Source organism: Ascidiella aspersa, chromosome 1, assembly GCF_963924565.1.
Source record: "Ascidiella aspersa chromosome 1, kaAscAspe10.2, whole genome shotgun sequence".
NCBI lineage: Eukaryota > Metazoa > Chordata > Ascidiacea > Phlebobranchia > Ascidiidae > Ascidiella > Ascidiella aspersa.
This window is the reverse complement of record NC_139447.1, coordinates 20,674,261-20,683,249: the sequence shown is the minus strand read 5'-3', so window position 1 is coordinate 20,683,249 and position 8,989 is coordinate 20,674,261. Positions and strand designations below refer to the sequence as shown.

Sequence of the window (8,989 nt, the reverse complement as noted above, 5' to 3'; positions counted from 1 at the left end):
TTTAAACAATAATTAGCTTTAAAAAAATATTAAGAGAATAATAACTAATTTTAATATGTTTAAAGCTTTGTTATATTGAGTATCAAGGTTTATTCTAAGCATTAATGAATTGTCAGACCGTTTTGCCCAAAGAGATTATAAAAGGTTTAAATCTCTTTGGTTTTGCCTAACAAGTTTTCTATGTGGTAAACAGTCGAAATATATTTTGAAAAGAAAGGCATGCAAAAATACAAAACAAAAATACCGCATACCACAACACACCCTATTTGGGATAGGGTGCGAGTTAGCGTTTGGGTGAGGGTGGTTCAAATGTTATTAAAGCAACCGGCGCTGGTCTAGAATCCTACCACAGTTCTAAAATCAACGCACAAAATTTGAGTTAGGTTGCGGGTTAGCGTTTGGGTGTGGGTGGGTCAAGTATTATTATATTCTTTATTTAATAATAATACTTGACCCACCTTTACCCAAACGCTAACCCGCACCCTAACCCAAAAGGTGTTTCGTTGTGGTAGGATTCTAGACCAGCGCCAAGCAACCTAACTTAGCAAGCAATCAGATCTAAAAAAATCTATATTACAATTTTAATTTTCATATTTATGATTATTAATATTCAGGGGTAACACTAATTTACGGAATGATGAATGGTCGGAATTGTCGGAACGGTCGGAACGCTCACTAATTTACGGAATAGTCGGAATTGTCGGACTGGAATAAATAGGGCCAAAACTAATTTGATGAATGATCGGAACGGAATGAACTGTCGGAATATAATAAACTGTCGGAATGGAATGAATGACGCTGTAGGAGCAGAATGAACTGTCGGAATAGGTTTTATGCACACCTGAGGTTTACAAACAACTTAACTTATTTCAAATTGCGCGCTGGTCTAGAATCCTACCACAACGAGCATTATTTGGGTTAGCGTTTGGGTTAAGGTGGGTCAAGTATTATTATTAAATAAAGAATATAATAATACTTGACCCACCCACACCCAAACGCTAACCCGCAACCTAACTCAATTTTGTGCGTTGATTTCATAACTGTGGTAGGATTCTAGACCAGCGCCCAAAATTGGAATTTGCAATTAACTAATTCAGGTTCATTTCATTCCGACAGTTCATTGTGTTCATACAGCTTCGTTCATTTCATTCCGACAGTTCATTGTGTTCATACAGCTTCGTTCATTCTATTCCGACCATTCATCAAATAAGTTTCGGCCCTATTCATTCCATTCCGACCATTCCGTAAATTAGTGAGCGTTCTGACCATTCATCATTCCGTAAATTAGTGTTACCCATATTCAGGCATATTCGACCTTAAAATCAAAATGTGTCCTAGCCCCTAAGTGACTTACATGCACTGCTGGAAAGTATGGCTGATCTCGACGAGATCTCGCGGGTGCCGGCCGAAAAAATACGGGTGACCGGGTGCAACAAAGGGCAAAAAGGTGCACCTCGGGTGATTTCCAAATGTATACTGTTTTGCATACATTGCACTGTTAACGTATGCTGCACAAGCGTTTTACATATTTCGGGTGCACTTTTAAAAGGTTAAAAAAATCTTGCGGGTGCACTTGCCATACTTTCCGCAGTGGCTTACATGGGGTGATAGCTACGAGGCTACTCTTCAAAATAAGATATGACTCAACCGCTAATAAAAATATGAAAAATTTCTAACTGCGTTCTTCTGGTGTTAGGGGGGGTGGTACTAAATACTGAATGGTACCGAACGGTACAGAACGGTACCGAATGGCACCGAATGGAATTGGGATCGAATGCTAACGAATGTCAACCAAACTAAACGTCTGCTTTACTCCTAAATCTGATTTAATTTTACACTGAAGCATATCTTGTCGCATGAGAGTATTTTAAAACGTACGAGGCCTAAGGAGGGTTGCAACGAACATGGTACCGAATGAAACCCAAAATAACCCATTGTAACTCGTAGAATAGTCACGAAATACCGAATGGAACCCAAAAGATTCCAATAGGACCTAATGTAGCTCGTTCAACCCAATGTAACTCGTGAAGATTTACCGTACTAAATACTGAACGGTACCAAATGGTATTGAATGGTACCGAGTGGAACCCAATGGAGCCCAATATGACCTACGAAACTCGTAGGATTATCACTAAATACCGAATGGTACCGAATAGAACCCAATGCAACTCATAGACGAATCACTTAATACCGAATGGTACCGAATAGAACCTAATGGAATCCAAATGAACCCAATAGAAGTCATAGGAGAATCACTAAATATCAAATGGTAACAAATGGTACCGAATGGAACCCAGTGGAACCGAATGATATCCATTGGAACCCAATTGAACCCAATAGTACTCATAGAAGAATCACTGAATACCGAATGGAGCCCAGTGGAACCCAATTATCTCGTAGGATTATCGCTAAATACCGAATGGAACCCTATAGAACTGTTTAGTGATTCTCCTACGAGTTACAATTGGTTCTATTATGTTCAATTCGGTATTTAGTGTTCCTATTATGAGTTACAATGGGTTCTATTCGGTACCATTCTGTATTTAGTGTTTCTATTACAAGTTACAATGGGTTCTATTGGGTTCCATTCGCTCCCATTCGGTATTTAGTGTTTCTATTACGAGTTACAATGGGTTCCATTCGGTTCTATTCGGTACCATTCAATATTTAGTGTTTCTATTATGAATCACAATGGGTTCCATTCGCTACCATTCGGTATTTAGTGTTTCTATTACGAGTTACAATGGGTTCCATTCGGTATTTAGTGTTTCTATTACGAGTTACAATGGGTTCTATTTGGTATTTAGTGTTTCTAGTATGAGTTACAATGGGTTCTATTGGGTTCCGTTCAGTTCCATTTGCTACCATTCGGTATTTAGTGTTTCTATTACGATTTACAATGGGTTATTTTGAGTTTCATTGGGTTTCATTCGGTACCATGTTCATTGCAACCCTCCTTAGGCCTCATACGTTTTAAAATACTCTCATGCGACATGATATCCTTTGTGTAAAATTAAATCAGATTTAGGAGTAAAACAGACGTTTAGTTTGGTTGGCATTCGTTAGCATTCGATCCCATGTGGTTCCATTCAGTGCCATTCGGTGCAGTTCGGTGCCATTCGGTATTTAGTACCACCTGTGTTAGGGTGCGGCTTAGAGTTTAGGTTTGGGTAGGTTAAGCAATATCGTTTAGGTAGGTTAAGCAATACCCTAACCCAAATATTCTACCTTGCTTTAATAATTGTTTCAATGCTGTGGTAGGATTCTACACCAGCGCAAATCTAGGCCTAATTTTATGTAAAATAAGATTTCTATAATTAGATAACATAAAGTGAATGTAATATGCATTATATGTTCAAAAAACAATTGGCATAACGCATAACTTTATCTCTGGAAAAAGGTATATATCTCCGTTATATTAAAAAATTGGGTTATCGATTGACAAAAACAAAGAATTTGTAATCTGTATCCTGGTATGATTCCAAAAGAGTGTTATCAGTTGATCACCACCAATAATAAGTGTAAAAGCTTGTTTGTGAAAAATCTTGGGTATCACACGTCCCTAATTTGTCTTTGCAGGGGTGGAAAGTATTCCTAAGTTGGTAAATTGTGTTGCTTCTGCTGTCAAACGACTGATTTACCTACCTGGCTTTAAAGGTTTGTGCAAAATGTTAAGTTGTATAAAGATAAGTTGTATGTTAATTAGGGATGTTCAAAGTAGAATATCCAATCCCATCTGAATTCGAATCCAATTCTGCCGTTTATTTTGGGTAATTGGAATAATTAAAGTTTTTACCGCCGATTGTTGCTCCTAATTGTAAAACTGCGAGTGGCAAGTTTGGATTAAGGCCTATCTCTGCGGTGACACATTTATAGTGCTTGCTTTAAATGTAGCGATGTAGTGTAGTGTCAGCCCAGATTGGAAACTTTGGATATTGCGCGGGGGAGATGTTTTGCAGCTAAAAAAATGCGCGGCTGAAAATAAAATTTCGACTTGAACTTGCGCGGCTGAAAATAAACCACCAGACTACCGAACGTTGCGACATTATAATAAACTTACAAGTTGCGACATTATAATAAACTTACAGGTTTACAGCGTTCATGGAATACTTTGAAGCACTGAGGTTAGTGTGCGGGCGCAGCTAAATATTAAAAAAGTTTGATAGTGTAGCATTTAATATGCAATATTACTCGATATTGCCTAATTTGATGTCACTAAACACGTGACCGTTGTCCACTGATGCGTGACCAAAACGCTGAACTGCGTTTTTAGCATTTCGCAGGGGATTCTATATGATGCATTATATTATATACTTCTTATAGACTAGCGTTTAAAAATGTTATGCAACTTCAGTATGCGGCCTGCCAATTTTTTTTGTGCTTGTTGTGGCCCTTGTACCATTTTAGTTGTGCAGGCCTGATGTGATGAGTGAATAAATGTGACGTCAGTAATGCAGGAGCCATACTAACGTTTGTATTACGTTGATATACTTCTTGTAAATAGTAAATTTTGTTAAAGCCTGTATTTATATTTTAGTAGTATTACTTATTTTTAGGTAATTTAGTTCCATACAGAAGTTTGCGTGTCTGAAGCTTTGCGCGTTTGCTCGAGTCAGATTTGCGCGGCTGAACACATTTTCTACAAAATGGGCACTTGCCCCCCCTGGAATTTCAAAATGCGATTATTAGTAATATTTGTAAGTGTGATATGTATTTATTATGAAGGTTAAATATATTATACTTTATTATCCGTTGCCCCCAGCGGCGTACCAGGGGGGTTGGGGCTCTTGCCACTTGCAGGTGGCGAAAGGCGTGCTTGTAATTTAGCGCTAGTTCCGTTCATGGAACTTAGGAAAATACGCTGCTGATAGTCGAATTATGTATGTTTCTACCACAATTAATCACACATATTTCACGGTCTTCGTTTCTTTTTTCGCTTGAAGTTAACGATTGCACACTGTGATGTCGCAGCTGGTGCCTGACAGGATTGTCGACGACGCACGTGTTCGCCCTGCGTCTAAAGGTTTGCTTTTGCTGGTCGTTCTTTGGCTGTTTCTGATTAGTTTTTTTGTGACGTCTTGCAACCACCATTCTATGACGTCATACTGTCACTGTTTTATGACATCATTATTCATGAACGTCAGACGGAAGATAGGGGAATTCCCTAAGTTGAAAATTTGGGACCCCCCTTTTTGATTTTCTGGTACGACCCTGATAAAAAACTTAATTCAGATCAACTCAAGAAAATCCTGGAAGCTCTAGTAGTGGAAAGTGGTAGTATCATTTTTTGTATAGGTGATAATTGTAATTCAAATGCAGGTAATGGTAAATTACATGGCCCTGGTACAGTCTTCATTGACGCTATAAATTCTTATGCTTTCCTCGTTTTTGACTACGTTTATTCTTTTAAAAATATAAGAATTAACTTGATAACGGTGCATGTTAAGGAACTTTCTTTCACAAAAGATGGAAACACGTATATTGCACCATGGAAGGACATAGAAGCACTGTACAATAAAGCCCCCCCCCCCCCCCCCCTGTCTTACCAAGATCACATACACAGCTTTGTACCCAAAATCTTTGCAAAGACAAAGCGCGCCTTTTGTATGCCAGATATTCAATGACAAGACAGTTGCTGCTCTTTCAACTCAAGGATAAACTTGGCATTAACTAGGGCACCATCATTTTTGTCATCATCACTGGTTTCAAATGATGAATGTGAAAGGTCGATATTCCGGTATTAACATGCGTGATGACTGTAGTTAGCCATGGACCACGAACTGCACTAGTTTCAAAAAACTTAATGAAACTTGTGACATTATAGCCTCTCATGCATGGCCAGGTGGTCGGTGTCGGACGCAGAAGCTTATCAATCAAACTGCAGAAGCATTTGTACTGTCTCCAAGAGCCGTCGAGGCCGCAGAGTTGCTACTGACTCAACACAACTTCATCTACGTTCTACCTGGTGTGTTTGCTGGTGAGGCCCTTGAAAAGTTCTTTGGTCAAGCTAGACAACGAAATGGAAGTAATTTCTATGGTGAAATTGTAGATCAAGACAGCTGCAAAAACCAAAAACCTCCATGCGTTTTTCAAATATGAGTCAACTCCGTGCGAGTCTCATGATGCGCCTTGCACCTCTAACATTTGCATTGATGATGATCAATTTTACATCACCATTGCTGACACTGAAGACCTAGTGCAATCTAATGACAGTGTCAAACATAAATGTATTTTTGTAGCTGGATATTTGGAACATAAATATTGAGCTAATATCTTGCGTATCGAAACTGAAAATGACGACGACCATCGGATTAATTCGGAGTTTCTCACAAACTTAAATAGAGGTGGACTAACTGTACCTCTACTCTGAACAGTGCATTTCGTACACTCAGCCTATAAACTGCTTAGTAAGTGCAACTTGCATTGCTGCCGAGCTCATCGCCATGCTTTGCTTCTTATCGATATTCCAATGGTTGTAATTCAAGGAGCATGTCTTACTTTATCAAACATTCTTTTAAAAGCATTTGTGCTTGACAACAGTGACAAAGAAAGACAACTCGGCTGTTTAAGAAGAAAATAAAAAGCCTCTACTAAAAACTGAACAAGTATCTTTAGAATGCCAACAAGTAGTTTGATTACTCATTTCTACAAATTTCATTATGCTGAGTCCCTTGAAATAACATTGTCCTAGGAATTTTTACCTAAAAATGTTAAATATATATTGTAGAAAAATTAACTTTCAATTGTGTTATTTCATAATTAACTAAGTTGTTCGTCTAAGATATATTTCTGTTGAACTATCCAGGCTAAACTGTCCATGTATAAATTTTTTTTAATTCAGTCACAGGGTAACATACTGTGTGTTTCAGTTGCTTAAAGGAGAAAATATGCAATATTTTGAGTGATTTTGCGCTATTTTTATGTGATTTGACCTTTAAATGACCTTCATATGACCTCGTAGAAGGTTAAAAGTATGAAAAAGTAATTCCTCACCCTTCAAAACCCCCCAAGAGTCACCAGAATGAAGGTTCTACCATGTATTTGACACAAATTATGGGGGGACCCAAGTTACAACTTGGCTGGGACCCAAGTTTCAGATACCGAGCATAGAAGATACCAGTCCTTCTATTTAAAGTGTCTATGATTTCGCGTGACAATTTTAGTCGCGCTCAAAGTAAGACGGCTCTCTTGTATACAATTCAGTGTACTAATGGAAACAATTCGAAAACTTAAAATATAGGCCTCTATTATTAAGGCTTTCGCGACCCAAACTGAATGGTCCCGCGACCCAAATTGGGGTCGCGACCCCGTATTTGCAGACCCCTGCCCTACAGGGCCCACAATCACAGCAATAAATCGCCCAAACAATTTTCTAACATGTGTACATTATACTAAAAAAAATCTCCCATATGTTTAACATTCTTAACAACTGTCATTTGAAGCAGTTGTGTAAACTGTAATATGTCAAATGTCCAGGTTGTTGCCAAAACTTATATTTTTGCCAATAGTGAGTACAATGCAACACTGCACACAGAAGTCTTAAGCAATTCGGTCCTGTTTTTTCAAGCATTGTTGGGTCTTAGGGCTTATTTTTTTTACTAACGTGATCTGTAATGCAGTCAAACAATGTACCGGTACTGCAAAGAATACAAAGTTACTATTGACTTAACGAATTCTTGACAATTACACTGTGCATAACTGCATAACCTCGCTGAATATTGGCCTAAAGTTGACCTTAAGTAAGTAACCCTTTAGCGCATTTTGTGGACGGCCAGCACGTTTTACAACGTAATGTTATACTTTTGAAACTTAACGCATTTAGGGAAATTGCGAACTCCACACCAGACATTACACGTTGATCGCTCGCCCAATAACGCTTGATTGACACTTAATTATTAGACGAACGTTATCGCGAGACGCGGTAATTGGTTGCCTGGAAAAAGGTTACATTTAAAGCAAGCACTGTAAATTGGTCGCCGCAGCGACAGGCCAACTTAACACACGCGTTTGTGCAATTAGGCGCAACAATCCGCGATAAAACATTAAATTATATCGGTTCCAATTACCCGAAATAAACGGCAGAATTGGATTCGAATCCCATCTGGATTCAAATCCAAGGATTCGATATTCTTCTTTGGACATCCCTATTCGTCATCAATTTTTGATATGTCTATTTTTGTAATCACGTCCCTAAGGATACTTAATATGCAGTACTATTTTCTCTAAACCTAATTTAAATTGTGTGGAAACGATAACTGTCTTAATATTACGATTATTCTTTTCTGCAAATAATATTATCAACACCCAGTAAGTAATGTGTCGATATACCGGGAACACACAATAAAATCTAAAAAGCAACAATACCTAAAGCAGAAACATCTATAAAACTGTAGTGTTAGGACCAACGTAAAAATAATCCCAAATACGCAGTAAAATCCAGTATAGCATAAGAGCTTTCCGGCGCCGTCAGGGTGCCGCTGTTTTTATCCGCTACTGTCGTCATCAGCTCTGGGTCAAATATTGTCACTTTGTTTAACTTCCGATGAGTGTTGGGTGTCTGTCAAGTTCTTGCCGTAACTCACGTCGTCCACAGTTCCTTTCTCGGAAAATGAACACAGCTCCAGTAAATCGTCATCATTTTCTACTTCATCTCATCTGTCAGCATTGCCGAACACGCATCAATATTTTTTGGCTTATTAGTTGGGTCGTCAATTGCGCGATGTATTGCTTCAACAAATAAAGTCCGGTCCTCTTTTCAACAAATTGACCTTTCCGCTGCATAAGCAGTTTGTTGTTATCCATTGGCAACAACACGAGAGCCTTATCGCCTTCTTCCAAACTTCTGAGCTTTGATTTTTTTGTCAAAGTACTTTTTATACCGCTCGTGTGATTTTTCCAGCTCCGTCCGAGCGATTTTCAGTGTGTCCTCCATACGCTGCTTTAAATCAAAAACATACCTGTAGATGCTTCGCAGATTTGGTTCCGTTGA

The 8,989-nt window shown here is 38.5% G+C and overlaps 1 protein-coding gene and 1 pseudogene across 2 annotated transcripts in view; both read left to right on the top strand.

Annotated features, from left to right (window-relative positions):
- Positions 1-3,577: 3,577 nt before the first annotated feature.
- LOC146168224 (RNA-binding motif, single-stranded-interacting protein 1-like) overlaps positions 3,578-8,989 on the top strand; it is a 47,601-nt gene continuing 42,189 nt past the window's right edge. For both annotated transcript variants that reach the window (XM_083380356.1, XM_083398008.1), the window contains exon 1: positions 3,578-3,657. The gene's annotated coding sequence lies outside the window, so the exon portion shown is untranslated. The remainder of the gene's footprint in view (positions 3,658-8,989) is intronic.
- On the top strand, positions 5,710-6,601 carry LOC146168227 (uncharacterized; annotated as a pseudogene).